The following is a 12,056-nucleotide window of genomic DNA, read 5'->3' as shown; positions in this document are numbered from 1 at the left end:
TAATACCATGGCTTCAAACTTCTCTTTAAAACGAATGATTTTAGGTTTCAGTTATCAAAAGAATGTTGCCTTTAAATATAATGTAGGCTAAAACAAATATTTTTCTATAGCAAACTCAAAATAGCAACCATTTCAATGAAACCTTATAACAGGAGCGGCAATGGGGGTGATAAAGATAAGTAGGTATACTTATATATATATCTTTTAAAAATAAGTTTCAGATTTAATATATGATTCAAGTACCAAACTTTCAAAGAAAATCGATATTTCACACAGAGCAATTTGATTGTTAAATTTATTAGGCTATACTGGATGCATTTCTCTACTTCTCAGATTAATTCATTGATCAAATATTAATTGAGCACCTAAATGCTTATGAATAAAACAGACAAAAATCCCAGACTTCATGGAGCTCACACTGTAGTGGAAAGAGACAGACAGTAAAAAATAAACATTAAAAAACAGCAGGTAAACTAATGGGACCTAATGAAACTTCAAAGCTTTTGCACAGCAAAGGAAACCATAAACAAGACCAAAAGACAACCCTCAGAATGGGAGAAAATATTTGCAAATGAAGCAACTGACAAAGGATTAATCTCCAAAATTTACAAGCAGCTCATGCAGCTCAATAACAAAAAAACAAACAACCCAATCCAAAAATGGGCAGAAGACCTAAATAGACTTCTCTCCAAAGAAGATATACAGACTGCCAACAAACACATGAAAGAATGCTCAACATCATTAATCATTAGAGAAATGCAAATCAAAACTACAATGAGATATCATCTCACACCGGTCAGAATGGCCATCATCAAAAAATCTAGAAACAATAAATGCTGGAGAGGGTGTGGAGAAAAGGGAACACTCTTGCACTGCTGGTGGGAATGTGAATTGGTACGGCCACTATGGAGAACAGTATGGAGGTTCCTTAAAAAACTACAAATAGAACTACCATATGACCCAGCAATCCCACTACTGGGCATATACCCTGAGAAAACCAAAAATCAAAAAGAGTCATGTACCAAAATGTTCATTGCAGCTCTATTTACAATAGCCTGGAGATGGAAACAACCTGAGTGCCCAGCATTGGATGAATGAATAAAGAAGATGTGGCACATATATACAACGGAATATTACTCAGCCATAAAAAGAAACAAAATTGAGCTATTTGTAATGAGGTGGATAGACCTAGAGTCTGTCATACAGAGTGAAGTAAGTCAGAAAGAAAAAGACAAATACCGTATGCTAACACATATATATGGAATTTAAGAAAAAAAAATGTCATGAAGAACCTAGGGGTAAGACAGGAATAAAGACACAGACCTACTGGAGAACGGACTTGAGGATATGGGGAGGGGGAAGGGTGAGCTGTGACAGGGAGAGAGAGAGGCATGGACATATATACACTAACAAACGTCAGGTAGAGAGCTAGTGGGAAGCAGCCGCATGGCACAGGGATATCGGCTCGGTGCTTTGTGACCACCTGGAGCGGTGGGATAGGGAGGGTGGGAGGGAGGGAGACGCAAGAGGGAAGAGATGTGGGAACATATGTATATGTATAACTGATTCACTTTGTTATAAAGCAGAAACTAACACACGATTGTAAAGCAATTATACCCCAATAAAGCTGTTAAAAAAAAAACAACAACTCCCTGGTGGCGCAATGGTTGAGAGTCCGCCTGCCGATACAGGGGACACAGGTTCGTGCCCCAGTCCGGGAAGATCCTACATGCCGCCAAGCGGCTGGGCCCGTGAGCCACGGCCGCGGAGCCTGCGTGTCTGGAGCCTGTGCTCCGCAACAAGAGAGGCCACAATGGTGAGAGGCCCGCGTACAGCAAAAATAAATAAATAACTAAAATAAAAAACAGCAAAATTATATATATATTGTATTTTAGAAGGTGGCAAACACTATACAAAAACAGAACAGGGTGAGACAACCAGGGTGGAGATGCTATACAATTTTATTTTTTTTAATACAATTTTAAATAGGGTGACTCAGGTGTATATAATTGAGAAGGTGATGTTTGAAAGGCTTTCAGCAATTGAAAGAGCTGGCCATGGGGGTTTCTAGGGGAAGATGATTCCAGGCAGAGGCCCATGCAAAGGTCCTGAGGTAGAGCACATCAGCTCTGTGAGTAGGAAGGGAAAAGCAATAGAAGACGAGGTCAGAGATTAATAGGGGTCCTTCGTGCAGGGTTGTGTAGGCTGTTACTACTAGTATTTTGGCTTTTACGCTGTGGGTTATATGTAGAAAAGTGACATGATCTGACTTAGGCTTTGCAAGGATCAGTCCTTGTTGAAACAAATGATGAGAAGCAAGGATGGAAGCAGGGAGACCAACTAGGGGGTGAGAGACAACAGTGGGCTTGCACCAGGGTGCTAATGATAGAGATGATAAGAATTGATCAGATAAAGCACAGAGTTTAAAAGTAGGGCAAATGAGATTTTCTGACTGGCTGTGGGGCAAGAGAGAAAGAGAAGATCAGGTACCTCTAGGAATTTGGCTCTGAGCAATGAAAAGGGTGGTGTTGGCATCAACTGAGATGGAGACAAATGGAGAAGAAGTATTGCAGGCATGAGGATCAGACATTCCATTTTGGATATATTGTTTGTTATATTGATTAGCTCTTTTAGTGGAGATTTCAAGAAGGTGGTGGATAGATGCAACTATTTCAAAGAGTTTTGCTGCAAAGGAAAGCAAAGAAGTAGAGTGGTAACTGGCAAGGATAGTGGAGTCAGTAGAAAGCTTTGGTTTTCATTATTTGTTTCAAGATAGAAAATATAATAAACAACATATTTGTATATTGGTAATAATGTTCCAAGAAAGTGAAAAATTGAGGAAGCAGGAGAGAGAGGGGAGAATTGTTGGGGCAACGATCTTTGGCTGGTAAAAGGTGGGATCTAGCACACAAGTAGAAAGATAGCCTTCACTCTAAGGAGAAACAATAGAAACAAGTGCAGAGGGTGGAGCTAAAGGATGCAGTTGCTGCAGATGGGTAAAAATGGGGGTTGGAGGATGGGGAATTTTCTTTCAGTTGTGATTGAGGATGATGGAGGAGGTATTTGAGGTTTGAGGAGAGATGTGAAAAAATTAGCTAGAAAACTGGGAAAGCCAATAGACTAGGGAAACCATTTCCAGGCAGCATTAAGGATGAAGTATAAAGCAACAGAGGCCCAGCTGAAGTAGACAGTCATCAATTTACAGTGGGATAAATCTGTGCAAATTATATAGTGAGGCAAGCGTTTTTGTTTTTCTTGTCATATTCTGATGGATTGGTGTAGGTGTGTAATAGACAGACAGATGGATTTAGTGGCTTTTGCGAGGAAGAACACTGAAGCCAAAATAGGCAAGGGAATTGAGGGTATATGCACGAGAGTGACTATACTGATTGCAAATGGAATTCAAGCTTGGTCAAGAGTGAAGAAAGGACATCAGGAGGGTGACAGCGAAAAGGTAGTAAGATCAGTGGGTTGCAGATCTAAGTGGAATCAAATTGTTGGAATCATCGTTCTAGAAGGAGGGAGCTAGAAGGTAGGAAGTAATGGTCATAGAGTGGGAAGAGATTATGGAGATATTGCAATTATGGGTAATGACAAGATTCAGAATAATAATCTTTACCCAGAAATAAAAATTATAATAGAGAAGAAAAATAGAATGTGACAGGAAGAAAATGAGAAAGGATTAAACCCAGAACTGTTGAAAGGATCTGCAGCTTTTCAGAAATGACTGCTAAACTGCTTCTTTGGGAATTTTGTGGGTGTGGAAAGAGAAGTGACAGGTGGCAGCCAGTATAAGAAAAAGGCACCGGGAAGACTTCATTTCTCAAAAAGAACTACCTGCAACCATCTCCCTAGTTTGAAGCTTACTTGAGTTATAACGCTCCTCTTTTAAAATGCATTTAGTACCTTAGTCACCTACCCCTCAGTATGAATTACGATCATTAGACTGTTCTAATGCTCTCCTAGCTCTGGACTTAGAAATGGGGAAGTGGAAGTTCTGAGTAGAAAAATGAAAAGATGGACTAGAAACTTTGAATGATATTCACATCCACATTATTTTTAATAGCCAAAAAGTGAAAATAACTGAAATATCCTTCGACTGATGAATAGATAAATAAGATATGGTGTGTTCAGACAATGGAATATTATTTGGCCACAGAAAAGTCCCAAATTATGCTACAACATGAATGAACCTGAAAAACATTTTGCTTAATAAAAGTCAGAAACAAAAGGTCATATATTGTACACTTCCATTTATAGGAAATGTTCAGAATAGGCAAATCTATAGAGACAGAAAGTACATTAGTGGTTGCCTAGAGCTATGGGTACAAGAAGATTGGGGGTGATGGCAAAGGGGTATGGGTTTCTTTTTGAAGTAATACAAATGTCCTAAAATTGATTGTGGTGATGGATGAACGCTGAATATACTAAAAATCCACTTTAATGGGTAAATTATATGGTATGCGAATTATATCTCCATAAAGCTGTTTTTGAAAAAAAAGAAATTTCGAGTGAGTTTGGGTGGGCTTTGGACAGCTGGAAGACAGCATTATAATAGACTACAGGGAAGAAAAATTTGGAAAACATTAAAAGGAGCTTTATCTTTCCTGGGATTTGACCTAGAGTGCTGTCATACACCATGAGGCTCTCTTAAATCAGCTCCGTCTCCAACTTGGGCCTTCCCAGCAGAGACATGGGCTGACCAAACACCTAGGAGAGTTTTCGGAGCACAGTGTTTAAAGTTCAGTCTCTAAATTCAAGCAGAAAAGGACTGAAATCCTCATTCTGCTGCAGGTTGTGTGTGTGTGACTTTGGGTAAGTCTCCTCATCACCCTTGGTCTCAATTTCCAATGGAAGTCATAAAACTACCTTTCTTCTAGTATTGTTGTAAGAAGTCAATGAGATAAGAATGGCATAGCGCTTACTGAAGTAGCTGGCACACAATGACTGCTTAATCATAATAATTCTAAAACTTAAGGAATATAGAGAGAGGTGGCTAGAGATTCCAACAGGTTTGAAGGTGTGTGCTCCAGCACTGCATTTACCCACTTCCAGGCCAGGCAAATTGGAAAGGATGGACATGTGTCCAAGAGAAGTATGTTTTCCCCCTTCCAGTACTTCCCCTTTGGCATATATTCCTGTCTCTGGGTGAACTGTGTCCTTGCTGCCAAGAAGAAATGGTAATGTTGCAAGGGCAGCTAAATTTCCACCCAAATACTCAGGCCCAATGCAAAAGAATTGCTTTATCATTACGTTTTATGAAAAAATTAGGCCCAATGTCATCAAATGGCTTTCATAAGCCTGTAAGAAAAATTTTCCAAAAATATATCTTATGAGCTTGACACTAAGAATTAAATAATATTCTTTTCCATTATGGTTTATGAGATAAACCACAATGCAAAAAAAATATTAAAAAGAATATATATATGTATGTATAACTGAATCACTTTTGCTGTACAACAAAAATTAACACAACATTGTAAACCAACTATACTTCAATTTAAAAAATAAGAAAAAGAAAGAAAGGAAGGACGGAAGGAAGAAAGAAGCAAAGAAAGAAAGAAAGGAAGGAAGGGAGAAAAAGAATTAAATAAAAATGTACTGCCAGATGATTAAAACACTTTCGGAACTTGCAGATCTCATGTTTTCATGGGCACACAGATTTCCAAATACATTTGAAACTGCAATTTATTGAGTGGTATAATAAAAGCAGGTATCATGGGCTATGGAGGCACATGTGAGTGAATAATTAGTTCTACAAATCCAGGTAGGCTTCAGAGAGGAAGAGTCCTTTCAGCAGGCCTTGGAAGGGTGAGAAGTTTCAAAGCTGGGGAAGAAAGGAAGGACAGAGTGACTTCATAGGTACATTTCATATGCAGGGACTAGTAAGTAAAATGGAAAGTATGGGAACAGGTAGATGAGGACAGACTGCAAAGGGCTTTGACTGCCAGGCTGAGGTTCGGACTTTATTGTGTAGTTAAAGGCGGCCAGTGAAGTGGTATGATATGATAAGATCTATGCTTTGAAAGAGAACTGTGGAATGTAACTTAAAAAAAAAAGATACATCCTTTACAAAAGCAACAAAAATATACGGTGCCTAGGAATAAATCTAATAAAGATTTTTCCTAGTTGTCCTCCCGTATCCATTTTTCTTTCTTCCCTGGTAATAGTGTCTCTAGCTGAGCACATGGCCAAACAGAATGAAGGCTGCCTTCCAGCCTTCCCTGGACAAACAGAAAGTTGAGCGGAGAGGCACTGCAGACACCTGGGGAAGAATGATATCCCATACATATGACATCTCCCTCCTCCGAGCAAAGGCCAGGCCTTCTATCTGCATTCAGGGTCCCAGACTCAACTTTCCAGCAACTTTTCTTCTTTAGCTATCCTTTCTTTCTCTTACAAAATTAACTGCTTACCCTCCATAGGATCATTCCCATTGGCTTACAAATATCTTCCAATATCTACAGTCATGAAAAACAAGAACTTCCTTCTCTCCATACCCACTTCCAGCCACTGCCCTATTTCCCTGCTCCCATAAATCACCAAATTTCTTGAGTTTTAGATACATATTTACTCCAGTTCCTCATTTTCCATTCTCTCTTTAGCCTATTCTGAACTGTCTTCTGAACTCATGATACTCAGAAGAAAGAAAGTTACCGGAGACTTCCATATTGCCAATTGTGTCATCTTCTAATTTAGCCCCAAAAGCAGCATTTCATGTACTTGTCTCACTTCCTCCCCCTTTAACACTCATCTTGCACACTTTCCTGCCTTTCCTCCTACCTTTCTAGCTGTTCCTACTCAGTGTCCCTTGCTTGCTTCTCCTCCTGTTCCTGGCCTCTCAGTATTGGATTTCCATAGAGCTCAGTCTTGGACATTTTCTCCTTTCTCTACAATCTCTCCCCAAAATGATCTCATCTATTTGCATGGCTTTAAATACTATCTATAAAATATGATGACTCCAAAACTGATTCTCCAGCCCAACCTCTTCTCTGAGATCCTATCTAGTAAATCCTGGTGTATGTCTTCCTCCATGTGGATGTCTTAGATACTTCATATTTATCAAATTTAAAACCACACTTTTAATTTATACACAAAACAAAAACATACCTGTTTCTCTCTGACCAGGAGTCACTCAAGATAAAATTCTGGATGTTGTCTATGGTGGCCATGGGTGCACCATTCAGACCTCCCTTCAAGAAAACCTGTCTCACAGGGCACTTCAGATCTGTCTCAAAGTTCACTCTGAGGCAATGCTTCCTCCTGGCTGTTCCCAGAATGACTAAATGCAGTAGGAGAACTAGAGCCAGGCTGTTTTGATGTGGGACTCCTCTAACAAACAACTTTGACCCAGGAACTCCCCATCAGCCTACCTAAGATGCTTTCAAAATTGCACTGAGCTCTGAAGCTCCTTCTATACAATCCTCTTTCCTTGCCGCTCTCCTTTCACAGGTGGCAGACCTGCGTCACAGCCTGAAGTCTCTCTGCCATGCTCCCTCTCTAAATATCTGTGAATGAATGAGTCATAAATGAACCATACAGTTAACCACCTTTGTCTCATTCAAATACTATCTTTCATAAACTTTTTAAAGGGTCTCTAAAGTTTTTCTGTTTTGGACCTATATTTTTACTTAATTCCTTAAGAGAGAAAGACCAGGACTGGGTGACTTCCAGGGCAAGCCTCTAGTAGAAATAAACTCAGAGCTCTCATCCCTAATGGATGTCTTCTGAAGCATTACAGGAGGGGCCTTGAGGACAGCAACTGACTGATACCCACCAGCAAGGTAAGGCATAATTGACCAGTACTTCAATATCTCAATATCTATCTACTGGGAGCTATCCGTCTTGAAACATCCACCCCAGGATCCAATTACCCTTGTACCTAGTTAAAATGCATAAAGAATGAAGGTCAAGCAAGCTGATTTGACAATGAAGACATTGGGTGGGTTACATTTTCTGAGGAGGCTGGTGGCTCTACCATAGCTGGAATTACTAAATTACTTCTCTTTTCACATAGCTAAATTCTGAAAGGACTGAGATAACTTCTTTTGTCACTTCTTTGATTGAGAAGCCATCAGAAAGACATACCTCTCAGGCCAACAGTGTTGGGATGGGTTTAACTACATAGAGTTACTAAAAGAAAAGTGGTTTTTCATTGGGGAAAAAAAAATCTATTATTGCTCAAAAAATATATGCTCATAGCTAAAGTCTGGCTATTAAAGTCATGAGGCTATTTTTTTAACAAGTATCACCTGTTACCTGGAGGCAGTTTTTGTTTGTTTGTTTGTTTTTTAAGTAGCTGTGAGATATTTATGGTAATTCTTAAAAGGAAACAAACAAACTCTCCCCTATGGTCAATTTGCAAGCTTATTAAATGTTTCTATGACAGCAGCAAAAAGCTTTGGCTAATTGAGAAAGAGCAAATAAAAATCAAATAAGTATTCAGCTAAATCTCATAAATCTAGAACTATGAAAAGAGGAATCTAATTCAAAACGATCCCTGAGTTTTCAACGTGGAACAAGTTAAATATTATCTCCTCAGGGAGACCTTCCTTGACTGCTCAGTCTAAATTAGCTAAACGCCCTACCACTGCCACCACACATAACCAGTAACTTTACTGAAATCCCTGCTTTGTTTTCTCTATGGCACTTAACACTATCTAAAACTGTGGTTACGTGTTTGCTTTTCTCATGTCTATTTTCACCACTGAAATCTAAGGCTCAGGAGAGCAGAGACAGTGTCTATCTGCTCAGAACCCTGTCGCCAGCCTCATGTAGAGTGCCCAAGTCATGGCAAATACACAATGAATACTGGCTGAGTGCATGAATACAACCAAGCCACAACAGTCATTTCTCTAAGGTGTACAGCATTGAAAAGTTTCACACTGTGAACAGAGTTTTAAATCTCAAAAGACCTTCAGTAATCATTTGATTCCCATCAACATGTTTGAACCAAGATTTTGTCATTCCAAGTGATTTATCTTTCCAACCAACCACAGAGGCACCAACGCAACACCAGCTGACACACAGGTGATATGCAGACTGTAATTCCCACAAAAGTCTTACTGATTTCAAGCTAGTGCCTCAGGTGAAGGGTTACTTCTTTTCGTACATGAGTTGACCACTCAGTAAAACTTTAATGCTTAACCTTACGTCCCATTTAGACTATGGGAAGTGTTTTCATCCCTAAATATATCATTCAGATTGACCTAAACACTTTGAGGGGTGGTAAATTAATAAATATACCTAGACCCATTTGGTTATGTTCCACCTAATAATAACAATTCTTAGGGAGGTTAAAGGGAGGAAGGAGAAAGGGAAAGGGACAGATGAAATTTATTTAGGTAGTGAGGATACGGGTAATAATCAAGAGCTCTGTGCACTTTTGGATGAGACAGAGAAAGTAATACTGGCCATGATATGGGATTAATTATGCATGCCGCTTGAATCACAATGTTGGCTATAAGCTTCAAATGTGTTAGCACTCATTGGTTTGGTGGAAAGAACCAAGGGCTATTGGCAGAGACAGGAATAAAAGCTGCAGTAATATTGCTGTGAGAAGCAAGGGCTCTCAACTATTATTCTAATACCTTACCAAAGTGACTTTAGAAAAGTCTAGTCTCTTTTCAAAAATGTTATTTCTGTAGAGTGTTGAATTTACATTTTGATATTGGAATAACCACTATGTACTAAAAGATCTTCCCCAGGCCACACCCATCCTAGAGAGCCAGGGAGACCATCAAGGATATAGTAGTCATTGCAATTATCTTTGATGCTGGAGCCCCCAGCCCATGAGGGCACTCCACTCCTAAAAGTCTAGGTCTTTCCCATTCCCTTGGATCCCTGAAGTAGAGAAACACCATACTGAAAAAAAGAAGGAAGGGAGGGAGGGAGGGAGAAAGGAACCACAGGCAGTGGTTTGGGCTACGGTAAATACAAAACAAAAACAAAACTAACAGTGAATCAGCTAACATTTAGGACTTCTCTTTAGGAGTCAAATACTTCTCCCAAATAGAGAAGTCAGTGGGCTGCCATGTGATATCTATTCAATCAGCTAGAACATTTTGCTCTTTAGTATAATGAAACTTGTAAATAAAGCTAAGCCTCTGGATTGGTTCCCAAGGGGAAGATCATGCAGTTTGCTTTGGTGGAATGTCAAGACATAAGGGGAAAAAGTGATCGTCAATAAACAAATGCACAGAACTGAATCACCAGATTCTTTTTTGTAGACAAACCCTCTTTATTTTGAGCCCTATGTTAGGAAGTCTCTTCTCCTCGTTATAAATAACTTGGCATTTGGGGACTACCATTTGTACCGACATATAAGAGCCTCTCTGTGCATTTCACCCATTTGTGTACCCATGGCATAGCATTTGTTTGCATTCCATTTGTCAGCATATGCATTTGTACTTGGTAGATTTGTGGAAAGAGGGAGAAGACCCAGCAATCACACAAAGCTTGACACAAAATTGAAAGTGTTTACATTGCACTGTTGGAAGTGAGCTGACTGCTTTCAATAGCTCCAGGAAACATAATACTTACTTCATGAGGCCATCATAAAATGCATTTCTGGCTTCTTCACACACACACACACAGATTTGGTAAATTAAAACAAAGGAAAATGAATCTGCCCACACCCCAAAATGATATGATTTTTATTTCATTCATACCCATTTCCGAAAGGGATATGTAATTAAAAGAGGGAGATAAGAATACAGCTTGATAAAAATCAAATGTCAAATGGGCAAACCATAGTAAGTTAATAAACCCTTGGACAAAATTAACCAGAGATGGTCACCTGGCTTGACCTTTCTTTCCCAACTGAATTACTATTCTTTCCCTATTCAGGGGCTGCCTTTAGAGGGCTGGTTACTATTGTGGTACCATATTGGCTTAGGATTTCATTTTTAACAATTCCAATGTCTATCAGGAACAGAATGGACTGCTCTTTGGAATTTCACTTAGAAGGAAATTTTTAGCTAAATTGTTAAATTTCTCTTCCAAGAATATTTTTATATTATAAGATTAAAATTAGATATAAATACATTGTAAATCAACATACTTCAATAATAAATTTTAAAATAAATTAGCTATATACAAAGGAATATTTTTGTTGCTGGGATTTTTTTTTAAACAGTGGGTGTTGGACAACCGATGTGGGTATAAAGCGGCAGCTCTCTTTGACACTATTTGGACTATACTCTAGAACTTCACATTTCACAGGAAATAAGGACGCTAATTAACCTCCAGCTCTAAGGGAGGTCCTATAAATCTGTTTGTGGCAACTATATATCTTGGAACTTAGTGTTCTCTTAAATTCTCACCCCACCTACACCACTGCATGACTGCATACTGCAATTCTTTTGGTCTTTGCCCTGGGCAGGCATTAAGCAATCTAACTCTTACAGTTAGAATCTCACCAGAGAGAAGAGGAGAGGGGAAAGGAGAGAGGAGAGAAGGGAGGGGTGGGGGTGGGGGAGTTGGAGAGGAAAGGAGCTAAAGATGACAGATCTAATCACAAGATAACGATTTTTCATACTATGCTAAAATAGAGTAAAACTTCTAAATGAAAATGTTTGGGGTTTTTTTGGTTTTGTTTTGTTTAGGTTCTTTTTTAAAGGCCTAACGCATGCAATAATCACTGGCTCTTACAAAACATCCATCTCTCCAAAGAGAGACCGATTACATATTTTAGAAGTAAACTTTCATTTGGCATCTTTCAAAACACTTATTTCTAAAAATCTTCAGGTTAGAATTGCTATTGTCTGGAATCCAATGTCAGTAGGCTAAACCTCAGAGCCTTCACTCTCAATAGTAAAATGGACTGAAGGGTAGACACACTGACAGCTGGCTCATTTCTTGCTTTGCCATGTAAATCTTCTTTAACATAACTGGCTCGCACCCTAGCTTTCAGAGTGATGGCTCTACTAGGAGCCAATCTAATTGGATAAGCTTCTAGCATATTTCCATAATAACAAAGAATCAGACCAAGACTTCCAAGATTTCCACAGACAGTCAAATGAAAGGACTGCTGGACAGAGAATGCTAACATTTAA

At 39.1% G+C, this 12,056-nt stretch overlaps 1 long non-coding RNA gene across 1 annotated transcript in view; it reads right to left on the bottom strand.

Moving 5' to 3' along the window:
- Positions 1 to 1,515: 1,515 nt before the first annotated feature.
- The window catches only part of LOC149750700 (uncharacterized), a 52,946-nt gene continuing 42,405 nt past the window's right edge, over positions 1,516 to 12,056 (bottom strand). Inside the window, exon 2 of the long non-coding RNA XR_016394699.1 lies at positions 1,516 to 12,056. This exon is cut by the window's right edge and continues 40,428 nt beyond it. This is a non-coding gene — a long non-coding RNA (uncharacterized LOC149750700).

The sequence above is a fragment of the Delphinapterus leucas genome, chromosome 1 (assembly GCF_059928025.1).
Source record: "Delphinapterus leucas isolate spDelLeu-1000000601 "Yukka" chromosome 1, BTC_Dleu_Yukka2, whole genome shotgun sequence".
In the NCBI taxonomy this organism is placed as follows: Eukaryota; Metazoa; Chordata; class Mammalia; order Artiodactyla; family Monodontidae; genus Delphinapterus; species Delphinapterus leucas.
This window is presented reverse-complemented; position numbering and strand designations above follow the sequence as displayed.